This window comes from Myotis davidii, unplaced genomic scaffold (genome assembly GCF_000327345.1).
Source record: "Myotis davidii unplaced genomic scaffold, ASM32734v1 scaffold130, whole genome shotgun sequence".
NCBI lineage: Eukaryota > Metazoa > Chordata > Mammalia > Chiroptera > Vespertilionidae > Myotis > Myotis davidii.
Genome location: NW_006285040.1, coordinates 6,134,775 through 6,146,790, shown reverse-complemented (window position 1 = coordinate 6,146,790; position 12,016 = coordinate 6,134,775). Strand labels below are relative to the sequence as shown.

Here is a 12,016-nt window from a genome sequence, read left to right as displayed (position 1 = left end):
CCCTATTTATTTATCAGTTTATACCTAGCTGAAAGGAATCTGCTGGAGGTTATGACAAGCAAGGCAACAGGAAGTATTTGTTCTGATCAGTGATGGTTTAGTAAATGATTAGCAGCCATCTCTCTGCAACACACACACATGCACACACACATACTGGTTTATTTTAAATTTTACTGACATAAAGAGTATGTCACATAGTTTATAAATAATGATAAAACATGCAATATTCTTGTAGGTGAATTCCATGTAGCCAGTTGATTCCCACAGAATGTTTCATTGATTTTTGCTGAACTTTTGTATCTGAGGCCAACTATCGTAAGTAACAAGCAAGTACAATTTTGACAAGAATCTTGGCTGATATTTTAATTAATGTTAATGATCAAGATGAAAGTGAAACAAGAAATAAAGGTGATGGTACTTCACTCATTCATCAATAACATGAGTGACTTGGATAAATATTATAATCGTTGTTTGAATACTGGAGAAATATTTCCTTGATCTTTGTATTATTTACAATGTCACAACTATAGATATGACATTTTAAAATTTAATCTACAGTATTAACAGTTTCTCCATCACTGAACAATCAACAAAACTATGAATGAAGCCCAGATTTGGAGCATTTGTTCATTTCTGTGGTATAAATACTCCTCCTGTCCAATTTCAAACTACCAAAATGAAGTCACGGAACACAGTTAGGAAGGGATGTCCCAGGACACCATTATATGGTATATCCCACATACAGACACAATAGATAGAAACATCAGGAACAAAGGTAATAGCAACATGTTGTAAAGTGATTAAAAAGCGATCGTTTTGAGTATTTATTACCTTTGTTTTGAAAATAATTTATTTAATTACTAGTGTATATCATTTAATTTTTAATAATGACCATGTTTAATAACCAGCTCACAAAACTCCTGAAATGTAACGATTTGTTCTCTAGTGCATCTTTGAGCTGGCTTGTAGCCCATTAAGGATCCCTGTACAAATCTGTGGACCCCTCCCCCACTGCAAATTCTGGGGCAGCAGTGGAACCATGGGGGGACAGTGGGTGCAAACATATGTTGTTTCCCTGAGTTCCATTATTCTTGACATGCTGTCAGGGCTGCTTTAGCCTTATGGGACATTTCCCTGAACCATTCAGCCTGGTGTTTAGGGCTGAATTATCAATGTCATCAGACTAAACTCTACGTATTAGGAAATGGATGTGGATTTCAGTGGAATAAATGGTTTGGTTTTCTTCATTAAGTTTCACTCATTAAAATATTCTGTTAGGTTTTTAAAATGAGGATGTATTGTTGATGAAAAAAAAATTGTTATTCTGAAACTCCTTTTTATTTTTTAAAGCCAAATCTGGAAAGCTATTCATCAAAATGTTAATAATTCTCTTGCACAGTGAAATATTTTCCCCCTTCTTTTTCTTGTGATTTTCTGTAGCTTCCAAATCTTGCAATAAATATATAACTACGGTAATAGGAAAAAATCGAGGCAAACCTTTGGTTACTTGATATTTAAAATTGCACTGGTGCTGTCCTTTAAAGACTAGAAGAATAAATAGCATTTTGGTAAAAGAATGCCCAAGGAAACAGACATTAATTACTATGTTCGGTTTCATTTAAAAGCCAGATGTCCAGGAATTGGATATGGCCAATTATCAATTTCTACCCAGATGGAGTGTTTCCTTTTTTTCTGTCATTAGATGGAAAAGCACAGCATCTCTGGCTGCTTGCTTTATTACATTCACCACTTTGGTTGGAAAGCTTTCAGGAATAGGTGGAGCTTAGAAGAAGGGCAGTTTATTCTACCATAAATGAAAGGTTGAAGCTGGTACAAGAGCGAGAAGAAGAATTAAGATGTGTGATTGGTAGGAAAGCTTTTCAAGCTTGCTCTTTAACCAATTCCAGCAGTGCTAGACATGGAATTCATACCTTCTTATGTCAGTCTGTTGCCATAGAACAAATTACTCCGAGATTTAGCAGCTTCAATCAAGCAATAGCTATTATTTCACAGTTTCTACACATCAAGGAGGCGACCTTGGTTTAGGTGACTGCCTCTGGCTCAAGGTCTCACGTGCATACCTGGAATAAATCCTACTTGTTTGTGCGTATTTGTAAATATGTTGTTGGATTTGATTTACTAATATTTTACTGATGATATTTGCATCTAAGCTTATGAAAGGTATTGGTCTCTAGTTTTCGTTATTATATGATATTTGTCCAGTTTTGGTAGCAGAGTAATACTACCTTCTAAAGTGAATAGAGAAGTATTCCCTCTTCTGTTCTCTGGAAGAGATTGTATAAAATTAGTGCTAATTCTTTTCAAAATATTTGATAGAATTCTTCAGTGAAACCATCTGGAGATTTGTTTTTTCAGATAATTTTAAGGACAAGTTCAATTTCTCTAATGGTTATAGGACTGTTCTATTTCATCTTGTTTGAGCTACGGTAGTGTAATTGGCCCATTTCTCCTAAGTTGTTGAATTTATGAGTGTAAAGGTACCTCTGTTAATCCCTTATTATTCTTTTAAAGGCTGTGGGGACTGTAATACTATACTGTTTCCTTACTGGTATTGGTGACTTGTGTCTTTTCTCTATTTTTCCAGTCTTGCTAGAAGTCTATTAAACAGTTTTTCTTTCATTGTTTTTTATTTATTTATCTTTATTGTTGAAAATATTTTATATGCCCCCCCTTTTTTCCCCATTCATCCCCTCCACCCCTCACCCATCTTGCCCCAGGCCTTCACTATACTATTGTCTGTGTCCCCGTGTTATGCATATATGTTTATAAGTTCTCTGGTCTTTCATTGTTTTTTTTTTTTTAATTGTTTTCTTTTCCCATTTCATTGATTTCTGCTTTTATTATTTCCTTCTCTTTGCTTGCTTTGGGTTTATTTTGCTCTTCCTTTTTCTAGTTTCTGGTGGTAAGAACTCAGATTACTGCTTTTCAGCCTGCTCCCCACTCCCATTCCCTAGCCCTAGCTCTGCTCCCGTTGCACCTGCATGGAGCTCACTCTGAGCTCTGAGCTCCTGCTAAGGCAGCGCCTCCTTCTCCTCCCAGCAGCCATCATGATCATCTACGGGGACCTCCCCAGCCATGATGAGATGTTCTCTGATATCTTCAGGATGCAGGACATCACAGATGGGCTGTGCCCGGAGGTGGAGGGAAGATGGTCAGCAGGACAGAGGTAACATTGATGACTGGCTTATGGGTGACAATGCCTCCGCTGAAGGCCTGCAGGGCGAAGGCACCACAAGCACAGTCATCACTGGTGTTGACATTGTCATGAACCATCATTTGCAGGAAACCAGCTTGACAGAAGAAGCCTATAAAGAAGTGCATCAAAGATCACGTGCAATCAATCAAAGGGAAGCTTGAAGAACAGAGACCAGAGTTCCTTATGGATGAAAACATGAGTACAGATGGCATGGTTGCTCTGCTGGACTACCATGAGAATGGTGTAATTCTCTTTAAAGGTGGTTGAGAAATGGGAAAATATTAACAAATTTGGCAATTTGGATCTATCAGCTGTCATCATAACTGGCTGCTGCTTTTCATCCCAATGGGACTGATGTTATCTTGAGCTCTTCGTTCATTTTGATCTTGATTTCTTTGTAGCAGAGTCATTGTCTTTAAGAAAAAAACATGTCATGTAGGTTGTCTAAAAATAAAATGCTTTTAAACTAAAAAAATAAATTAGATTGTTAATTTGAGAACTTTTGTAATGTAATCATTCCCTCTTTTCTAATGTAATTGGTTAATGCATAAATTTCCCTCTTGGCACTCCTTTAGCTGCAACCCACAAATTTTGATAGGTTGTATTTGTATTTTCATTTGCTTCTGTGTATTTTTTTTTTTTAATTTTGAAGCATCCTTTTGACCAGGTAGTTTTTAAAAGTGCATTGATTGACAGGTATTTATAGAGATTTTTCCTGTTGCCTTTCTCTCATTGATTTCTAATGTAATTCCATAATGATCAGAAAACATATTCTGTATGACTTCAATTCTTTTAAATTAATTAACACTTGTTTTCTGGCCCAGCTTGTGGTTATTTATAGGTGCTTTTTAGGGGGGAAGGTACATTCTGCTGCTATGGGTGTAGTGTTCTATTAATGTCAATTAGATCCTCTTGTGTTGTCCACGTCTTTATCTTTGCTCATTTCCTGACTATTAGTTCTAGCAGTTGCTAAGAAAGGGATGTTGAAGTTCTCAATTAAATTTTAAAGATCCATATTTTATGAAAGATAAATTTGGAGTCTCCTGTTTAAGAGAAAAAATATAAAATTTGAATACACATTTAGTTTAAAAGTGAATATTTAAAATGAAAAAAATCACAACAATTTACACAACATTTTAAAATGCTGACACAAAATTCACAAACATCACAGCATCCAAAACATAATATAATGTATTTATTATTTTCAGGAGGCGGCTGGTCGATGTTTCTCTCTCATCGATGTTTCTAACTATCTCTCTCCCTTCCTCTCTGTGGAAAATCAATAAAATATATTTTTAAAAAAAGATTATGGTAATATTTGGGGAATTTTCTATTGGGTTTAATTTCTTTATGAATTGTAAAATTTGGAAGAATTTTCTACAGACTAGCTTCTAACTCTGTCCATTTTTCTGATACTAGTAGCTTAGAATATGTCCATATTGCAATACAATCTCTGGCCCTGTACCTTTGTATTATAGTGCTAGGATATAGGAGTGAGTATCCCTGAAAGCTATTCCAGATTAGCAATAGATACTGCCCTGATAGTTTTCTTTTAACCTTGACAACTTGTCATTAGTAATAACTTGTAATTTTTAAAGATTATGGTAATATTTGGGGAATCTTCTATTGGGTTTAATTTATTTATGAATTGTAAAATTTGGAAGAATTTTCTACAGACTAGCTTCTAACTCTGTCCATTTATCTGATACTACTAGTAGCTTAGAATATGTCCATATTGCAATACAATCTCTGGCCCTGTACCTTTGTATTATAGTGCTAGGATATAGGAGTGAGTATCCCTGAAAGCTATTCCAGATTAGCAATAGATACTTGATACAGAAGTGATTGTGTATCACATAAATATCCTCCCAGCAAATTCAAACGAATTGTACCCGGAACTCAACTTCCCTTTATTTGGATTCCCCAAATAACCACAGTTTCTGTAATACTACCTGACACCAGGAGAACTGTGACAATGTGGAAGTCAGAATAGAAAAAAACAACACCCTTAACCATTTGTGGCTGAAATAGATTACACTTGCAGTTTTTACAAAAACACACAAACATGTGGACATATTGCTAAGGAACTTTAAGGAGCTTGGAAAGAACCCATGCAAGTGAGGGCCCTTGGAGCTTAACGTTCATTAGTTTCATGGAAAATCAAGCCCTTTTGCTGACAGTTAATGGGATACAAAGAGAAGGGAGGTAAATGCTTGTCCCTAATTCACCATCTTGAAGCAGAAGTTTCTTACATATCTTAAAAAACAAACATTTATTATGAAATTTTTCAAGCATATACAAAGGTAATAAGAACAGTGTAATGAATATTGATGGTACTCATCATCCAGCTTCTAAAATGATCAAACTTTGTTGATCTTGTTTGTTTGGATACCACCAGTTCAAGACATTGTGAAGGACAGATACAAAGATGAATGAGACGTGGTCTCTGGCCTCATGTCTGCACCTGGTGAAGAAGATGAGGCATGAGCCTAACAAACCATGTCATACTGCCCACAGGAGAACTCTGGACCATTGAAGGAGAGATCACCTCAAGCTAGGAATGACTATTAAAAGCTTCAAGGAATAAATGGCTACTTAGAAAACAAGTACCTATCTTAACTTGTCCAAGCTGAGACAGAATTGAGGTATATGAAATCTCTCTCTCTCTCTCTCTCTCTCTCTCTCTCTCTCTCTCTCTCTTTCTCTTTCTCTTACTTTAGAATGTTCCTCTTGACTTTTGGGAAATAGTTCAGCCTCCTAGCTGTTTATCTACATCTCTAACTAGATACTCAGATTCATTTAGATTTAATTAACATTTATTGAGTGCTTGCTAGGTGGTACTCATTTTCACATACACTATTTCACTTAATCGTCACAACAAGCCTGAGAGATAGATATCATCATCCCCATTTCTGAAGATGAGAAGGAAGATCCCGAGATACAACTTGCCTAAGCCTGCACAGATAGAAAGCATAGCTAAAATCCAGGACTTCCAACTCAATTAAACATAATTTAAATCCAGCACTTTTAACACAATTCCAATATTTTTAAAGTTGTATCTACATCTTTGTGGTATTTCCCCAGTTCAGAAACCTCCAGTGGCTCACAGTCAATACATAACAAAATTAATAATAAAAGTCCTTACTTTACCATTTTTCTTTCTCTAAAATCCAGTCTTGGTCTTCTTTCAACTTTATCTTCCATTTGCAAGATTGCATTTGACCCCTCTTCCTGTGTTTGGGAAATTGCCCTCTTCATGTCATGTAGCAGAACCTATATCACACCATGGAAATCAAAAGACCATATGCTCATTTTCATGGCTTCCTTATCAGTTAGGCCTGGCCTATGCTGTCAAATTTGATACCACTGGCTCCATACTAGATGTGGTACATCTAGTGCCACATGTTGAAATTAAAATATTTTGGATATATTGATTTAAATAACATATATCATAAACATTAACTTCACTTTTTTTTCTTTAATTTTCTTAATGTGGCTACAAGAAAATGTAGGATCATATATGTGGCTTGCATTATATTTCTATTGGACAGCATTGAGCTAAAGTGTTAACATATGACTGGATAGTGTCAATCATTTGCACCCAGGCTTGGGACCAAATGTTAGGGTGGTGAAGTCATAGTGAACCTCCGTCTTCCTACTGAGAGTAGTGACAGTGACAGTAACTGTGCCTAGTTTCCAGGGGCATCAGTGGCATCATCCAGTGTCTAGATCAAGCGGTATTGGTGGTCCCAGTTTTGGTATCTGTATCCAGCAGTGGCTGTAGTGGTGGCTTCTTGGGACCAGGTCTGGGCATAATGTTGAGTGTTGCCACTGGAGATCCTGCAGGTATCCAATATCCTTCTAATAGATTCCTTTTTTGCTAAGGTTCTTCATGAAGGCTCCCTCGTGCACCCCAGTCCACAGTGATCCCTCCTGCTTTTGACATCAATAGTGAATCAAATCCAGACCACACATTTGGCACTTGGCCTGTACTAGTTATCTTATTATAGGAAAGTCCTTTCTTCACAGCCAGACTCTAAAATTCTCCGTAGCAGGAACCCTATCCTTGGCAAAATTGTTTCTCAGTAGCTGTCAGGCTGTCTTGGTTACAGCACCTCTGGAGGAATACTTGTAGTTTTTGCTGCAGATCTGCTGTAGGCAGAGCAGCTATCATTGTCCCTGTTCACACAGACGAGGGAACTTGGTCAGTGGGGTTGAGTGACTGGTCTGAGGTCTTGTAGCTGGTTTGCTGCCAAATTGGGCAGTAGCCTTGACATCATCACTGCCCGCTCCCATCTCTTTCCGTTGTTTCAGGCCCTGCCACATACATAAGGTGGTGTGTTCATTTCTAGAACTGCTGTATATAACAAAGTGTCACACACGGGATGACTTAAAACAATAAACATTTACTGTATCATAATTCTGGAGTCTATAAGTCTGAAATCAAGGTATTGGCAGGGCCATGATCCCTCTGAAAACTATGGGGAAATACTTGCTTGCCTCTTCCTAAATTATGGTGGTTTGCTGGCAGTCTTTGGTGTTCCTTGGCTTGTAGCTTTGTAACTCCGTCTCTGCCTTTGTCATCACATAGCTTTCTCTCTGTGTGTTTCTTCCCTCATATGGCCATCTATATATATATCAAAGGCTAATATCCTAAGTGTCCGGCAGTCCAACTGGTCACTATGACACACACTAACCACCAGGGGGCAGATGCTCAACGCAGGAGCTGCCGTGAAGCGCACTGGCCATTTACAGAGAAACGGCATCGCAGACCTGGCACCCACAAAGCAATACTCAGCTTCCCCAAAAGGGACACAGGCCCTGCCACCACCCTGGAGCGACACCCCACCAAATCATAGCTGACACTGCCGAGACCCCATGGCGCAAAATGTGGCCCACAGCCCAGCCCAGCTCGGAAACGGTAATGACATCACATAGCAATGCCTGGCTTCCTCTCCCTAGTGACTAGCCCCCTTGGAGTTTCTTCAGCCCAGGAACACGACTTGCTTTATAGCCAGGTGCAAATATTTTACACTTTAACCAAATGTCTGTTCACTGGGCTGGAAAAAGTTTAGCTACATCAGAAAACAGGTCTAATTAAGCAAGTTTGTTCTATATCTATAAAAGTCTAAGTTGACTCGTGCATGCGTGATACATATAAAGTTCTCACTGGTGCCAATCACAAGTGTGTGTTTCTGTCTGTCATTGTCGATCATGAATTTGGTTGACACTTCTATTATAGAGAAAGGGCAAATAGGGATATTAAAATATTTCTTCTAATTAATTTTCTTTCAACGTACACAAATCTGTGCACCAGGCCACTAGTCTTCTTCCAAGGACGCTAGCTACTGGATCAGGGGCCCACCCTACTCCAACCTGACCTCATTTACTACTAGTTATATGCAGGTTTTTGACTGCACAGGAGGTCGATGCTCCTCCCCCCACGTTCGTTGTTCAAGGGTCAATTGTACTTACTAGTACATCGGCAACAACCCTATTTCCAAATAAGTTTATATTCCTTGTTACTGGAGGTTAGGACTTTAACATAGTGGTTTTTTGGTGTGGGTTTTTTTTGTTTGTTTGTTTGTTTTTTGGCCAGGGGGTGGAGTATATTCAACCTATAGCAGATGGTAACCATAAGAGGAAAGAATACCATAGAAAAGGAAGAAATTGTTGTTTCCAGGACTTATTCCGAGGAAGAATTACACTACAGTGGGCAAGAAGGTGGGAAGTCTTTTCAGGTATGTATTCCCACCTACTACTTGGTTTGAATATACCAACTAGATTTTTTGTTTGTTTGTTAATCCTCACCTGAGGATAATTTTTCCATTGCTTTTCAAAGAGAAAGGGAGGGAGGAGGGGGTGAGAGAGAGATAAGCATTGATGTGAAAGAGACATATGGACTGATGATTGCCTCCGTCACACACCCTGACGGGGGGGCGGGGGGAGGGCGTGAACTGCAACCCAGGTACATGTCCTTGACCGGGAATCGAACCCATGACCCCTCCGTGTGCAGACGAACACTCTAAACACTGAGCACACCGGCCAGGGCTATACTAACTAGATTTTGTTGACAAGTGTATGTTATCATGAGGTATAGTATATCACTTCCCTCGCATAAGGACTGGATGGTCCCTGATATATAAGATAGAAGCCCCATCCTTTCTAGTAGTTCTCCCCAGCGATCCTGAGCAGCTATCCTGTTTAGAGGGAAATGATGGTGCATAGTTCTGATGAGTAAGTGGGATGTGATTGTTGCGCTAAGCCTGCCACTCTTTGTCAGAGAACTGTCTTTGATGTCTAAAGTACTGCTTGGGACCTAGATGAGAGAGCTAGTAAGACAGTAACAAGCTTAACCTAGAGGATACAGCGAGTATTCAGGATATACATCCATTTTCCTGGTATTTCTTTTCCTTTGATGAAACATACAGAAGTTATAAGTAAAAAGAAATACACAATTTTTTTTGACTTATTGATTTGAGAGAGAGAATGAGAGAGATTTGTTGTTCCACTTATTTATGCATCCATTGGTTGATTCTTGTATGTGCCCTGACCAGGGATAGAACCTAAAACCTTGGTGTATCCGGATGATGCTCTGACCAACTGAGCTACCCAGCCAGAGCTGAAACACACAATTCTTAAAAACATGAAAAGGAAATGGCTTCAGTCCAAAAGAAAAGCATGAAAGCAGGGGTTTTTTTTGGTGATATCCTATATAAGAATATCAATTTGACTGGGGTTCTTAAATGGCTGTGGCTGAAATCTCTAAATGAAAGTCAACTAATGGCACAGAGCCAAATCACCAAATAAGCCCACCTCCAAATCCAATTTCTCTAGATGGGAAGAGCATGGGCTATAGGGTCAGCACTATCTTTTAATGTGTGACCTTGGGCAAGTGACTTAATCTCTCTGAATTACTTTGTGTATAAAAATGAGGATAACTACTGAGCAGAGGTCCGGTGAGGATTAAGTACCTAGCATAGTGCCCAGCACATATAATAGGTGCTCCATTAAGTTGAAGCCTTGCTTCTTCCAGTCCTGCAAACATATACAATACAATCTCTGCCCACTGACCCACCATCACCTACTTTTCTCCATCTCATTTCTACACCCTTTTTCAGAGTCCTATTTATAATCTAGTTGAGAAAACATATTAGTAGGAAATAACTTGCATTTAATTTTAAAAACCAAGAAGTAAAAAACAAAGTAATGTACCCCTGACTACTTAGGTGCTGGGAAACTTCGCCATTCGTTAATTCAAGAAACATTTATTGAGTGACCGCCCATGTCAGGCATGTTGCTGAACATGGGGTATCCACTGATAAACAAAACACCTTCCCTCCATCATGGAGTTCACAGTTTAGTGGAGAGACAATGAAGAAATAATAAATACTTAATTTTAAAATATGCTGAGTGTTATGGAAGAAATGACCAGGTGCAATGAAGGAGACTAATGGGAGAGCAGAAAGAAGACTTAGATTAGGACAAATGCTGTCTCTGATGGGACATTTAAACAGAAACCTGAAAGATGATAAGCTAGACGCCTAAAGAACAACAGCAAGGGGCTTTGAAATAGTGGAATCGGCATGTGCAAAGCAGTGAGGCAGACAGGAGCTAGGGGTGTTTACTAGTAGAGTCGTTGGGGCAGTGTCAGCAAGTTAGAGGGGCCACTTGGAATAAAATCCAACTCTTACCGTGGCCTACCTTATACGGCCATTTCCTCCCTCTGACCTCATCTCCTCCTTTTACTGTCCATGTCACCTATTCTCTCTGTCCCTCCTCCTACTGCTGGCCTCAGTCCCACCTCAAGCCTCTGCGTTTGCGGTTTCCTCTGTCTAGAAGGCTCTAACCCAAATTTTCTCGTGACTCCTGCCTGGCCCCTGTTCTCTTCCCATCCTTATCACATTATTGTGTTGATTTATTTTAGCCTTTTATTGTCTAGTCTTTCCCACTAGAATGTTAAGTCTCATGGGCTTCTATTTCTTATTGCTATAAATCTGGAGCCTAAATCAGTATCTAGTATGTAACGGATATTCAAACGATATTATTTGTTCCAGTTCTTTACCTTGCTAGAGGTAATGCAAGGTAAAGAACTGGTCCATCTGTCAGACAAATGGGGAGGACTTCCTTAAAAAGGTATGTTTTGAATTAAAACGGGGGGTAGGCGGAAGGCACAGCTACAAAACTGGAATTTAGGGGATTATTCGTTCATCTCCCTCTTCCTCACTAGAATGGGAGCTCCTATAGGGCTGGAGCCAAGTTATTAACCCTTCTGTCATCAGCGCCTAGCAGGGGGCCTGGCACATAACAGTAGGCACTGGACAGATGTCTGCAGAAACACTGACTGCGGGGTGCGCAGAAGGGGCTATTTGGCAGCAGCGCCGGGCAGGAACGGAGTAGGTCTGGGCAATCGTGCAGGAGGCCGGAGGGTGAAGCAGGACCGAAGGGCCGCAGCTTAGATCCTAACGCGGCTGCGCATGACAGTCCTCTCTTCTAAGGGCCAGGGACGCCGGCGAACTCCGAATGCGCAGGCGCACTGCCCTCTTCCCGCCCCCAGCAAGATGGCGGAGGCCCAGTAGCGAGGGGGCGGAGTGCTGCCGCCGGAAACCCGGCCGCTGCTGGGGGGAGCTGCGGGCGAAGGCCCGGGAACAGCGGGCCGAGGTTGGCGCGATGCTGTTCCCGGGAAGCGCTGTTGGGTACCGGCGAGGAAGGTGAACAACGAATTGCCTTCCCGGGCCCCCGGTTCCCCCTATGTCCGCCTCCCGGGGCTCGGGTCCGGAGGCCGCTTTGCCCGCTTCG

The 12,016-nt window shown here is 40.1% G+C and overlaps 1 protein-coding gene across 1 annotated transcript in view; it reads left to right on the top strand.

The window, feature by feature from the left end:
- Positions 1–11,769: 11,769 nt before the first annotated feature.
- APC (adenomatous polyposis coli) overlaps positions 11,770–12,016 on the top strand; it is a 106,357-nt gene continuing 106,110 nt past the window's right edge. Inside the window, exon 1 of the mRNA XM_015558460.1 lies at positions 11,770–11,928. The gene's annotated coding sequence lies outside the window, so the exon portion shown is untranslated. The remainder of the gene's footprint in view (positions 11,929–12,016) is intronic.